Genomic DNA, 15,311 nt, shown 5'->3' on the forward strand with positions numbered 1-15,311 from the left:
AGAAAGCCAAACAATAATGCACCTAGCACAAATAACTAACATGATAAGTCTACCAAGCTCACAACCTCAAAACTGCACACAAACTTTGGTAAAGAGAAACTGCAATAAATTATTTTTTGCAACACTCACTTCTCAGGTTTATTATAAATGAAAAGCCCTTTTATCTCACATAATCTGGTCCAGAGAAATGACAAGGTGGCCATTATGTAAGAAATCAGACCAAACATTGCTGACTTTAAAAAAAACACTACAATCCTTTAAGATATTCCTCCAAATGTGAATTTGACTAAGCTTTTGGTCATCCCCTTTAATAACCTCTTACTCGTTCATGTCAAATTTTGTTTCGCAGACTTTGGAGCTTGTGGAGACATTTTACAATGCTAAAATGGTTCGCTACAAAACTACACAAAAGTTCTCATGATAGGTGGATTGTGATAAAGTGGCGGGGGGGAGGACATTTATGCGCATCAGGTAATCTTACTTGTGAATATTCCATTGGAAGTAGAATGATAACTCAGTTAAGAAAATGAACCAAACAACAAGGCACCAGGTAGGGCAGTGAAATTAGTTCCAGATTGTTCCAGTAATGAGTTTACATAGACAACATGCTCCAAACAACTTCCCACATGGTAAAAGACTGGTCTTCCACACTTCTTGGCAAGCACAAGATTATTCTTCTTTTCCCAAGTCCAAACTGTGGCGACTCACCGTCTAGTCGGGCGAACCGGCTCGGCAGTCGGGTCGCGCGGCATCGGAGCGACGAGGCCCAAGATGGCGGCGGGCCTCGTCTTTCCGAGTGACGGGGAGAACCCGCGCGCGGGAAAGTCCTGATGACGTAGGACTTACGTCATTGCCGGTTGTTTTGGGCGGGAACATTCTCCCTTAAAGGGCCCGCGCAAGGCGGGAAAATAAACCAGTTCTGTTTGGCAATCCTCCGAGTAGAGTCTTGTTTTATTCCACGGTAGCAACCGCTACATTGGTGACCCCGACGGTCCAAACGGCTTTTGGACCCGTGAAATGAACGACAGCGCAGCAGCCAACGCAGTGGTCCTCAAGCTGCCCACCTTTTGGACACTTCGGCCCAGCGTCTGGTTTGACCAGGCCGAAGCGCAATTCCACCTTCGGCAGATCACCTCCGACTCCACGAAGTACTACCATGTGGTTAGCTCTCTGGACCAGGAGACAGCCGCCCAGGTTGGAGACTTCATCCAGTCGCCTCCGGAGGAAGGTAAGTACCCGGCTTTCAAAGACCTTTTGATCCGGACCTTCGGCCTCTCCCGTCGTGAGCGCGCCGCCCGCCTGCTTCATCTGGATGGCCTGGGGGACAGATCCCCATCCGCCCTAATGAATGAGATGCTGGCATTGGCCGAGGGACACAAGCCATGCCTGATGTTCGAACAGGCCTTCCTCCAACAGCTCCCCGATGACATCCACTTGTTGCTAGCTGACGCCGACTTCAGCAACCCCCGTGAGGTGGCCGCCCGGGCAGATATCCTGTGGAGGGCCAAGTGCGGGAGCGGTTCGTCCGTCAGTCAAATCACCAGGCCGCGAGCCCAACGCCCGCCTCGCCCGGCCCCAGCAACCGAGCAGCCACGCCCCAGGAACGCAGATGACGACACGGGTGACCAGCTGTGCTTCTACCGTCAGAGGTGGGGTGCGGAGGCCCATCGATGCCGCCCACCCTGCAAGTTTCAGGGAAACGCCAGGGCCAGCCGCCGCTGATGGCTACGGCGGCTGGCCGCCGACAGAGCCTCCTCTTCGTTCAGGACAAGAAATCTGGACGGCGTTTCCTCATTGATACTGGAGCGGAGGTCAGTATTTTGCCCCCGACAGGCCGCGACACTCGTGACAGGCCACCAGGTCCTCTACTCAATGCCGCCAACGGTACAACGATACGGTCTTTCGGCACCCATACGCTTCAATTACACTTTGGCGGCAGCCGTTTTACCTGGACCTTTACCCTTGCCACCGTCGCCCGACCACTCCTAGGAGCCGATTTCCTTCGGGCCCACAACCTGTTAGTCGACCTGCGCAGGAAGCGGTTAGTCCACTCTAGCACTCTCCGGACCTATCCCCTGGGAGAAATCAGCCCACCAGCCCCGCGCCTGGACTCCATTTCCCTTTCTGGCGACGATTTCGCCAAGCTCCTAGCCGAATTCCCATCGATTTTGGCACCTTCGTTTACAAATTCTAGGCCCACACACGGGGTACGACACCCCTTCATGCCCGAGCATGACGATTACCTCCAGACAAGCTCCGCCTGGCAAAGGAAGAGTTCCGTCACATGGAGGAGCTGGGGATTGTTCGCAGGTCAGACAGCCCCTGGGCCTCTCCCCTGCACATGGTCCCCAAAGCCACCGGAGGGTGGAGGCCCTGCGGCGACTACCGCAGGCTGAATGACGCCACCACCCCGGACCGCTATCCCATCCCTCACATCCAGGACTTCACAGCGAACTTACACTGGGCCCGCATCTTTTCCAAAGTGGACCTCGTTAGGGGATACCACCAAATCCCGGTCCATCCGGATGACGTCCCCAAAACTGCGATTATCACCCCATTCGGCCTGTTCGAATTCCTTCGGATGCCGTTCGGCCTTAAGAACGCCGCGCAGACCTTCCAGCGGCTGATGGACGCGGTAGGCCGAGACCTGGACTTCGTGTTCATTTACTTGGACGACATACTGATTGCCAGCCGTAACCGCCAGGAACACCTTTCCCACCTCGGCCAGCTGTATTCCCGCCTCCGCGATTTCGGCCTCACGATCAACCCATCCAAGTGCCAATTCGGACTTGACTCTATCGATTTCCTCGGCCACAAAATCACCAGCGACGGGGCAACACCCCTACTCGCCAAGGTGGATGCTATCCGCCATTTTGCCCGCCCCGACACAGTCAAAGGCCTACAGGAATTCCTTGGGATGGTCAACTTTTACCATCGTTTCATCCCTGCAGCAGCCCATATCATGCGCCGTCTGTTCTCGCTGCTGGCTGGTAAGGGCAAGGACATCACCTGGACTGACGAGGCTGCGGCTGCTTTCGTTAAGGCCAAAGACGCCCTGGCAGACGCCACGATGCTGGTACACCCCAGGACTGACGTCCCGACTGCCCTCACGGTAGACGCGTCCAACACCGCGGTGGGTGGCGTACTGGAACAGCTACTCGAAGGCCGCTGGCAACCCTTGGCATTTTTCAGCAAGCACCTTAGACCGCCCGAACTGAAGTACAGCGCTTTTGATCGGGAACTTCTAGCGCTGTATCTGGCGGTCCGGCATTTCTGATACTTTCTACAAGGTAGGCCTTTCACCGCTTTCACCGATCATAAGCCTCTGTCCTTTGCCTTCTCCAAAGTCTCCGATCCCTGGTCAGCTCGTCAGCAGAGACATTTATCCTACATTTCCGAGTTCACAACTGACATCCAACATGTCTCCGGAAAGGATAATATCGTTGCTGATGCACTTTCCAGACCAACCATCCACAACCTATCCTTGGGTGTCGACTACATGGCCCTAGCTGACGCACAGCAAGCCGACGACGAACTGCCCAGCTACAGAACCGCAGTCTCGGGTCTGCAGCTCCGAGATTTCTTGGTTGGTCCAGGTCAGCGGACCCTACTTTGCGACGTTGCGACTGGTCAGCCCCACCCTATAGTCCCTGCAGCCTGGCGGAGACGTGTTTTTGACTCGGTACATGGGTTGGCGCACCCGTCCATCAGATCTACTGTCCGACTGGTCGCCAGCAAGTTTGTCTGGCATGGCCTGCGCAAACAGGTCAGTGAGTGGGCCAGGACTTGTCTGCACTGCCAGACGTCAAAAATCCAGCGACACACCAAGGTCCCACCACAGCAGTTCGAGCCTACCCGTAGGAGATTCGACCACATACACGTCGACCTCGTGGGCCCTCTGCCGGTTTCAAGAGGAGCCCGGTACCTCCTTACCATCGTGGACCGGTTCACGAGGTGGCCTGAGGCAACCCCCCTGACTGACATCACAACTGATTCCTGCGCCCGGGCGCTGCTCACAACTTGGGTCTCACGTTTTGGCGTTCCGGCCCACATCACTTCAGACAGAGGCACCCAATTCACTTCCAGTCTCTGGGCTGCATTAGCGAACCTGCTAGGGACGCAGCTGCACACCACCACGGCCTACCATCCTCAATCAAACGGGTTGGTGGAACGTTTTCACCGCCATCTGAAATCGGCCTTGATGGCCCGCCTGAAGGGTCCTAACTGGGTTGACGAGCTGCCTTGGGTCCTGCTCGGCATACGCACTGCCCCCAAAGAAGACCTCCGCACTTCGTCAGCTGAGCTTGTATACGGGGCGCCACTAGTTGTCCCTGGGGATTTCATACCTGCCCTTCGGGACCAAGGGGAACAACCCCCAGCAGTCCTACAAAGACTGCGCGAGAAGCTTGGCGCCTTGGCCCCGATTCCCACCTCACGGCATGGTCAAGCCCCATCCTGCCAGCCCAAGGAACTACGGGACTGTAAGTTTGTTTTCATTCGCAGGGGCACACCTCGGGCGCCATTGCAACGACCATATGAGGGACCGTTCCGAGTCATAGGGAATAACGGATCCACTTTTATTTTGGACATTGGGGGCAGGGAACAGGTTTTCACGGCGGACCGCCTCAAACCGGCCCATTTGGATCTGCAACAGCCTGTCGAGGTTGCCACGCCGCGACGCAGAGGCCGCCCCCCTAAGCGGCAGCTGGCACAGCCCACAGACCTTGGGGACTGTATCGCTGGTTCTGGGGGGGGGTTGTGTGGCGACTCACCGTCTAGTCGGGCGAACTGGCTCGGCAGTCGGGTCGCGCGGCGTCGGAGCGACGAGGCCCAAGATGGCGGCGGGCCTCGTCTTTCTGAGCGACGGGGAGAACCCGCGCGCGGGAAAGTCCTGATGACGTAGGACTTACGTCATTGCTGGTTGTTTTGGGCGGGAACATTCTCCCTTAAAGGGCCCGCGCAAGGCGGGAAAATAAACCAGTTCTGTTTGGCAATCCTCCGAGTAGAGTCTTGTTTTATTCCACGGTAGCAACCGCTACAAAACATTCATTCCCAGACAAGGAGGGGAAGATAGCCAGTCATTACTCTTCCCTACTGTTTTTCCACAGTTGGAATCTGGTTTGTTAGGGTATGTCCATACCGTTAAATGGGCACATTGCCCATGCTCAGTTATAAACCATAACTGCCATGCTAAGTTAAAAAAAAAGCCACAGGGATTTCACTTTCACTAATGATGGGCCTGGAAGAGAAAGACAAAGAAAAACTTTAAAGTATTTTTAGCATTTAAACCTCAGCAAGATCTAAAATAAAGTAGATGAAACTTGAAACCTTCCACAACAACACAATGGTTCACAATTTCCCATCACAGTATTCATTTTCTGTAATAGCATGATTTTAAAAGAAGTGTTCCAGGTATCTGGTCAATGCTGACAGAGCCAAATTTACTCTATGGGTAGTGGCGCATCACCATCTTCTGCAATCTTGTTGTGAAGGTATCCCCACAATTATTTCAGAAAAGAGATAAATTCCTGGATTCTGATTAGTGTTGAAGTAAAGACAATATCATCTCCCACCCAGTGTCGTGTATGATGTAGATCAGTGTTGTTCAATACAAGCAGGATATAATTGGAACTAACGAAGTGGGTTTCAGATTAGTAAACAAAAATCTAAAAAAAGTATAGGAAACCCCTGCATAACAGCCATTCGGGAAACAGAAATTTGCCCTTACAGAATTCACAAATCACTGCTCAAAAATTTGAAATATGGGATAAAACTCGCTCTCACAGAATTTATGTGGGAAAAAAAGTAAATAAATAAAACACATGGTTTTTCCAACTTGCTTTTCTTGACATGTGGGCAGATGACTTGGCTTTGCATCACAGAAGAATCACAAATTTCTAGGAACGCAAACTCTTCCCCACCGTAATGCAGGGGTCATTAGTAAAAGACAGCTGTTGGCCTTTTCACCTCAATACTCATTTGCATGGTGTGTTGTAAAGCAGAATGAGCAAGTATCTTTTGATCATATTAAGTTCTTAACGAGGAAAGGTGGTGGATGTTAATGTACAAATACACATATGGGGTATATTTATCTGGTGAGCGCCCATGCACACACGTGTGTGCGTAAGACTCTTCCACATTGTGCATTTCACAATGTCACGTTGTCCCAAAGCACTTTACACCCAAGGACTTATTTCTCAAAATGTTATCACTGGTATAATATAGGAATCAAGACAAAATCTTTACACAGCAATTTCAAAAATGATAAATTTGTTTTTCTTTCTACAGCTGCTGCCTGGCCTACTGACTGTTTCCAGCATTTTCTGTTTCTATTTCAGATTTCCAGCATCTGCAGTTTTTTTCTGAGTATCAAGCTTCAAACCTGATCATATCTTGATAATATGTGATATTACTTCAGAGAAGAATACAAGGCAGGTTACTGGAGAGGTGGTGGTGGTGGTGGGAGGAGGGATGAATTGATTCCCTGCCCTTCTTCAAAATACTGACACTTGATCTTACTTGTTCACCTGAGAAGCCAAACAGGGCATCAATATTTCATCCAAAAGATAGATGTGACTCTAAATCTTAAGCCTTTAAAAAGTACCACTGCAGCAAGAAATGGGGCCAGTCAGCAGCAATCAATCTCTGGGGAAAACTTGGAAAAGTTCAAAGTAATACGCTATGAATTCCTGTCTTAAAAATACAGTCTGACAACTTTACGACTTTGTCAGTTATATGCCAGTGTCGTACATGCACAGGAATAGCTTGTTCATGAGAGTATATATGTGTAATGTAAAGGCTTTGCCACCACTCCTAAGCTATTTGCAAGCTTCATAACTTCATGCTGTCCATTGCATCTACTACAACAGGTAAGAGCTGCAAAACAGTAATAATACAACACACCGCTTGAAATGGGTTGCTGTAATTCATCAAGTATGATAAGCTGCAGAGCATAAAACAGCAATATATTTCTATGAATTTTTTTTTGCAAAGAAAATTCTGATAGTTATGGAAAAGAGAAAGCTTGCCTTTATACTGTACCTTTCAAAACACTCCAAAGTACTTTTTTTTAAACCAATGAACTACCTTTGAAGCAAAGTCACAGCTATTTTATATGAAAATGTGGCAGCCAATTTATCAACAAACAATAATGTGATTGCTTAATCTGCAATAAAGTGTTTTGTGATTTTTTAAAAGAGGTGCGCAAGTTTTCATTCTGTTGCCACTCAAGCAAAGATCAGTTCTGCCAACAGCGCCTTTCTGGTCTTTATCGATTAATTACAGGCTGGCTTTACTAAGCCATCAGTGGATTGTTCCCATTTACAGATACAACCAGCAGTCAGTCGCTATTGCAAAATGTGCATCAAATATAATCTCTCCAGCCAAAACATAGAACAGTTTGGAATTCACACGTAGCCTTTCATTCCCTTTGTAAGTAAATGATGTTGAGTCATTGCAAATTATTGGGATTCTTAGCAACAATGATTATTGGTTACAACATAGTTTATACATATATTACAATACTGGACAGAATCGGATCAAATTGTACTGACCACAGTGGAAATTTTAGAACTAAAAATATTTTTCACAATCCAAGACTGGTGTCCCCTTTACACTTTAATTCTGCTAATGTATTGCCACTAAATGTAGGTATGATAAAGCTCCCAAACAACTGGACCTGTACTGCATGTTATCAAATGCATTATAATAGTCTATCAAAATACATACTTAACACGATACTTGCCATTTCAAGTCATTTATACATGATCAGCACCTTGCTGAAAGTTCACACTTGTAAATGTACATTTTTAAAATAATTCCATAATGCTACAAATGACTGACTCTTTCAAAAATCACTACAGTCTCAAGTACGTGCCACAGCAAAGTTTCTCCAAACTATGAAAAACATTGCCCCTACTAACACAATCTGACTTAAATGAAAGACACATGCTCAAATAGAAACAACTTACTTCCTGTTCCTTGATGTAAGCTTCTCTAAAAGAAAAACCATCTAGTCAGAACTAGTTTCTGGCTTGCAATAAGCAATTTAAGGTTGGTTAAAAGTAGCATTTTTGACTCATTCTACACTGAACAGCATTAGACTGGAATACAGCAGGATTTGTATTCTCCTTCTAATTCTTATCCGAGAAAGATCATTCAACAATACCATTCGGAATATTTATTATAGGAACATATTTTTACCCCATGCAGCTTTGGTAGGGCCTATAAACTTTGGGTAAACTCAGCTGATTCTGCAACATTACAGCACAGGGGAAACGATGCCCTTCACGAGTTATTGGAGGAATTTCCAGAACCATATTGAATAATCAATGGCTCCAACTAGATCTGCCCATTTTTACGCATTAAAATGGATGGAAGCTGAGGGCTCACAAGCACAGGTTGAAGTCCAGTCTTCTGCTGAACCAGATGCTGTGATGGTGTACTCCCCATGGCATCTAACAGGGCAGCATAGACTTCCACAGACAAGTTAAATCAAATCAAGTTTATTCTCATGTGCACAAGTACGGTGTGGTACAGGTACAATGGAAAACTTGTTTGCAGCATCACAGGCACGTAGGTGCAGACAACACACAGAATATACAGTAAATTATACATGAGAGTGAAGAGAGTTGGGGGGGGGGGGGGTGGTGGGAGATGGGGGAAGACCTTAGTGCAAAAATAAAAAAGTGCAATCAGAGACAAGTCCATGATAGTGCAAGAGATGGCCCATTGTGTTCCATTGCTGAACACTTAGGCTGGGAAATCTGCCTACTGAACCTGCGCTGGTTTAAACCTGATGCAACACCAGCTGCCAACAGAATGGCAAGCAGATATTTTCTTTTTATTTGGATTAAATTTGATAAATTTAAATATATTTAAACTATTTTAAGTGTGCCTGAGTATTCTCATGGTTTAAAATTTGAACTTTTTTAAGATTTAAATAGTATTCATTGAGTGTTTTTGAATGTTTGAGAACATGAAGAATGTTCACAATCAATTAGGACAAGGAGTCAGGGGATAGGGCTCCATGAACTGTCAAGGCTTTTCTTGGAATGGAACCAGATATTAATGCTCGGAGAATCTCTTCAGCATGCCTCCACACAAAAAAGTTTATGCTTCAAGGTCAGGTGACTGGCAAACATGGGTAGCTTGCGCTCAGAGTAAGATTCCTCCCACTGATTCTTAAAACCAACCTAAATGCCTTGTAAAACAGTACTAAAATGTGTTGTAAAAAATGCATAACAAGATACTGCAAATCTGTACATATAGCCTAATAACAGGTGGAGAACCATTCAGACAAGCCTATCATCCCCTCAGAATACCGCAAAACTAGCCAACTGAACAGCAAGAAGAACAAAAAAAATACAAACAGATGTGCCAGATAAGTCCGTCAGTTTTGGCAGAGAGCGAAACCAAGTTAATATTTCAGGTCATGACTCTTTATCAGACATTGGTGATGGGTCATCAACCCGAAATGTTTCTCTCCCCATAGACGTTGTTTGAACTGTTAAGTACTTCAATCAATTTCTGTTTTTATTTCAGATTTACAGCATCTGCAGTGTTTTAAGTGTCAGCCAAGGAAAACAAAACTTATCAATTGTGGAGAAAGCCAAATTCTCTATCCATATACATTATTCCATGGATCCGGTCAGACCAATCGGATTGAATTTTTGAAGAGGTAACCAAGTGTATTGATGAGAGCAGTGCACTAGATGAGGTGTACATGATGTTCAGCAATGCCTTTGGCAAAAGCCCACATGTGAGACTGGTCCAAAAGGATAAGGGCCATGGGATCCAGGGCAATTTGGCAAACTGGATCCAAAATTGACTCAGCAGAGGAAGACGGGGGATGATGGTAGAGGGTTGCTTCTGTGATTGAATGCCGTGACTAGTGGTGATCCCCCGGAATCGGCACTGGGACCTTTGCTCTTTGTAATATTTGTGAATGATTTGGACGTGGACGTAGGATGCATGCAGATGACACAATGATTGGTAGAGACGTGGATAGTGTGGAGGATAGTCTTAGGCTACAGAGTAATATTGGTCAAATGGGCTGATAAATGGCAGGTGGAGTTCAATCCACATAAATGTGAGGTGATGCATTTTGGGAGTAATAATGAAGCTAGAGTACATATGATGTATGATACGGTCTTAAGAAGCATTGATGAACAGACGGGCCTTGGAGTACAAGTCCAGAAATCCTTGAAGGTGGCAGAGCAAGTAGATAACATGGTTGGGAAGCCATATGGGATATTGGCCTTCATTAGTCGAGACATTGAATACAGAAGTGGAGAGGTTATGCTTCAATTTTGTACAACTTTGGTAAGGCCTCAACTGGAGTACTGCGTGCAGTTCTAGGCACCACACTATATGATTGAAATTTCATTTGCTGAAGAGTTGCAAAGGGAATTGAGCATAGTGCAATTGTCATACAAAATTATGAGGGGTATAGATAGGATAGACTGTTATACCTCATATCAGAGGTAGACAAAACAGAGGATACAGACTTAGAATAAGGGGGAAGAGCTTCACGGGGGATATGCGGGGACCTTTTTTTTACCCAATGTGTGGTGAATACCTGTAATGGACTGCCTAAGCGAGTGCTTAAAGTGGGGTCGTTTACAGCAGTTTAAAAGTCTCCAGGTGAGCACTTGAATCACTTTGGAGTAGAAGGCTATGGGCTAAGTGCTGAGAGATGGGATTTAGTGTGGATGGGTGCCCACTGGTCAGCGGCGATGCACTGGGCTGAATGACTTGTTTGCATGCTGTATGTCTCTATGCCAATTCATTTTCAGGATCTGGACATCTGGATAGCATTAAGTTTTTTGAAAGTTGCTGGTGATACAGTTATCCAGGCACGTGAAGAATATTATGTTCCTGACATGTGCCTTGTAGATGCTTTGAAGTCCTTGGGATGTCAGGACGTGAGTCTTACCACAGGATAATCAGCTGGTCTTAGAGCCACAGTAGTTATTTGGCTGATCCACTTGAATTTCCCATCAGTGGTGACCCCCAAGATATTAATAGTGGGCAATTCAGCGATGGTAATGCCACTAAACGTCAAGGGCGAATGGTTAGACTCTCTCTTGTTGGATATGGCTGTTGGCTGGCACTTCTGAGGAAGAAAAGTTACTTGCTACCCATCAGCCCATGCCTAAATACTGTCTAGGTCTTGCTACATGCAGGTGTGGACTGCTTCATTTGATGAAGAGTTGCAAAAGCAATCGAGTGCAATACAATCGTCAGCAAGCATCCGCACTTCTGATCTTTCAAAGTCACTGATAAAATGACTCCTGATTTAGACAAATGATAGCTCTTAATGAGTTGCTTGCAGCAAAATATGTTTATAAAATTTTCCATATGTTCCATTTCTAATAATTTTTTCTCACCACGTGTTTATTATTTACTTTTGTTAATCTCCTCATTAGTTTTAGCCATAATATTTATTCCAACAGTAATTTCCGTTCAGTGTGTGTATGCGCGAGTGTGTATGTGCGTAATTTATTTCAGCTGATTAATTGTTAATAGTGCATCCATCATCTCAGAAAAGATATGCTTACATACACACTTCAATTTTTTGGGCCCTCTTTCCTATTACTGGAGATGTTTTTTATTTTGCCCTGAACATTATTTTAAAATTGCATTTTAATACAGTGAACCATGAGAACATCTTTTGCATAGTTAAATGTATCCTCACATATTAAGAACCATCAGTAAGTTTGTCCTCCTCTGCGTATTTTCCAGGTGTTATAGCTAGTATCGGGGGGGTGGGGGTGGGAGGATGCAAAAAAACCCTCCAGAGCAGAAAATGAGTTATCAGCTGCATGTGCAAATATTCAATGTGGAAGTTGCAGAACAAAAACAAATTCACTTGCATCAACATCAATTTGTTCCTATGCACATGATGGGGTTGAAAGGCATGGTGCATTGAGCAATATTACTGAGTACAATCTTGCAATTATGTTGGACTCTAGTGAAACTTACTTGGATTATTGTGTAGTCTGGTATCTTTCCCTAAGGGATATATTTGCTATAGAGGGAGAGCAGCAATAGTGCACCAGACAGATTTCTGGGATTGTCCTCTAAAGGGTCTATAGTCTTAAGTTTAAAAGAATAAGAAGTGATCTCCTTGAAGTATACAAAATTCTTATCATGCTTGACAGAGAAGATGCAGGGATGACAATACACCTAAATAGGATGTCAAGCATCGGGAGCCACGAATCAGGCATTCAGGACTGAAGAAAGAATAAGTTTCTTCATTCAATCTTGGAGTGCTCTATCCAAATGGACAGTGGAGACTGGGTATAGTTGGGGCAGAAATCAATAGATTTCTGGATATTAAGGGAATCAAGGAATGTGGGGTGAGTGCAGGAAAGTGGCACTGAAGTAAAAAACCAGCCATTACTATCTGATCTGACCCATCTCTCTGGTCTGGGGATATTATCTAAGAAGCCAACTTTCGTTGGCAACTTCTACATGATAATTGTCAAATCAGAGCCAGGCAGACAATGATGACAGTCCATCTGACCTTTGGGACCATTGCCTGGAGGTGTATTCTTGGTTCCATTTCCCAGCGGGGCCTTTCATTTAGATAAGAGATACAGGATCAATCGTTTTATCTTCTCCTCCCTAGCCTAGGGACACTGATAGCATTGTAGTGATAAACCAACACCCTGACCAAAGTCAGCTAAATCAGCAGCCACCAGTGCAAACAACATCAATGGGTAAACATAAATATCATTGAACATGGAAAAATCCCAAGGCACAATATGGAGACTACATTAAAAAAATACTAAATCATAGTAGGAAGTTTAGATGCAACTAAGCTTAAGTAAAGTGCTAGGTGTTAAGTCTTTTAAAATTGGAGAGGGACAGGGGTTCAGAGACAGCATTCCATTCTAAGTTTACAGCAGCTGAAGTCTCTGCGGCTAATAATGCGACAAAGGAAGGGAGGTTTCAAAGAAAGTTAAAGTTTGGGGACGGAAACACATGACAGGAAATGCAAAAGTGCTGAAGGATGCAGATTGAGAAGGGGGTTGAGGACAGAGGCTGAGCAATAAAGTTAGAAGTTAAAATCTTAGAATTGAATGGTGCTGATGCTCAGGAAACAAGTCCAGAAGAACGAGAATGGAAAGATCACTGAGTACAAATTAGTGCAAGGCAGAATATAGGCAGCTGAGCTCTTGAGCAGATTATAGTTTGTGAAACTTGGCAAGAAGGACATCCCATAATTTGAATTTATAAGTAACAGAAGTACAGTTAAGGATTTTGCCCACAGTGTCAGGAGAGGGGTAAACCCACATCTTAGTTAGTCTGATTCAGTAATAACTCAGATCCACCATACTCATGGTGAACAATAAAATAAAAACCATTGTAATGATATATTTGAGAAACACATTGGAAATCTAATCTTCTGCATTCTGTCTTCTGCATTTTTTTCAAGGAAAATTTCTATTGTGTGGAAAAAAAATGACACCAACAAGAGTCAACACCAAGTGCTCACTAACCAGGAACAGAATAGTTAGATGTTCCCCCATGTTCTCCTCACGGTCTCAGTTTTTTTTAAACCAACATAAAGACTTGGTTGGATTACCAGTGTGGAGGAGAACAGTTAAAATACCTACATCCTCAATCTATCTGGTTTAGAATAATTTCAAAGTATTTAGAAACCATAGAAACCATCACCTCTACAGTAAGTATACCACCATCCCATCCTATTATGCACAGTGGATAAACCATTCACATGCCCTGACATTTATCCCAAGTCGGTGTAAATTGTGCAATTGAATCCTTTAAAGAACTACAAAGAAGTCTTCCCAATATCCTACTAAATATTGATCCTTCAATCAATGTCACTGTGAAAAACCTTATCTAGATTATCTCAAAGAATACCACAATTCTGTTTGTGTGGCCTTGGTCTGCATCAATTGGCTTTGCTTCCTGCAAATGTGGATAATTGGCTGTGGAACTCTTTGGGCATCCTGAAGTTATGCAAGGAAACCATACTTGTGAAAAACAAAGTTTAAAAAAAATCAGCCACGGTGTTTAGAAATGAATAACCACAATCTTGCTCACTTTAGCTTGCCTGGGTCTCGTTATTGATCACAATATTTAATGTGCTGGTATTTCAGGATTAGACAGAGTTGTGGTGCCTCCCCACCAAGCATCATTGGACAAGATACTTAGAATTAATAGCTGGGAAAGTACCGGAACTTCAGTCACCCCTGTGATTCAGAAATTATTAATATTGTGCCCACCGTGGAATAAGCATTAATCTATTCCATGGCTAATAGTTACCAAGATTTACACAAGTATCCTTTTAAAGAATTAGTCGAGTTACAGTCATTAGTTTCCAGATTAACAATTTAAAGATCTATTTGATAAACTTCTGGGAAATGGCCCTGTAAAATCCCAAACAAAAAACAAATCACATGCTCAACATCGAGAGATAAGGGAACCGTCCTCATCAAAAAAAAAGTCCCACATAATTTCATAACGATTTTTCTTCCCCAGTCACTAAGACTAGGGGGAAAAGTGGCAAACAATGCTACTAGGAAAGAAGAGAGAACATCTCAATTAAATGCTGTTTCAAATATAATACAAGATTTGCACGACTTAAGGCCCATTTTAGCACAATCTTTCATCCTTGTGCGTTTTAGTCAAAATAAAAAAGGAATTTTGGTTTAGACTACCACTTGTGCCCTTAAATGATGTGCACGCTAAACTATATTTTAAAACCGCGACCGACTGTGAAAAAAAATATAAAACGAAATTATTACTGATATCCTGCAGGATAGAAAGGATTGTTCTTTCATACTTTTCCTTACTATTTCCAAGGCAGAATTAACAAAGAGACCCAGACTCACCAGCTGCCTGCGTCCATTACAGCAGAAATGTGCAGCACAGGATGAGTTTATTACAGCAGTAATCCTTCTTCTTAAATTTCTTGTTAATCGGGCACCAAAACATTTCAGTGGCCTGTTTATCCCGTTGGATAATTCAGCAGAAAGCCCCCAACTTCACATCACATCCACTCTCCTTGCAGACGCTCCACTCACTCTCCTGGTTGAAAGTTCCACTCAGGCCAACTCAATCAATTCTGACTCCCGATTACGGGGGAAGAAGCAGCCGGCTTAATCGCGCGCAGAATATTTGATGACAAGAGCATCAGGCAGAGAAATTCTGCAAGATTTCTCAGGGGATAAGAAGGTTACAGACTAGAAAAGCTTTCCATTCAGCTGCTGACTGATAAACAAACAGCAGTACATTTCAATTCCAACGGCAGTAGCTTGAAAGAATATCAAAGTCAA

The 15,311-nt window shown here is 44.6% G+C and overlaps 1 protein-coding gene across 1 annotated transcript in view; it reads right to left on the reverse strand.

The window, feature by feature from the left end:
* Positions 1-15,067, reverse strand: part of LOC127583639 (phospholipid-transporting ATPase VD-like) — a 132,726-nt gene extending 117,659 nt beyond the window's left edge. Inside the window, exon 1 of the mRNA XM_052039833.1 lies at positions 14,868-15,067. The gene's annotated coding sequence lies outside the window, so the exon portion shown is untranslated. The remainder of the gene's footprint in view (positions 1-14,867) is intronic.
* Positions 15,068-15,311: the final 244 nt, after the last annotated feature.

This window comes from Pristis pectinata, chromosome 2, assembly GCF_009764475.1.
Source record: "Pristis pectinata isolate sPriPec2 chromosome 2, sPriPec2.1.pri, whole genome shotgun sequence".
Taxonomy (NCBI): domain Eukaryota; kingdom Metazoa; phylum Chordata; class Chondrichthyes; order Rhinopristiformes; family Pristidae; genus Pristis; species Pristis pectinata.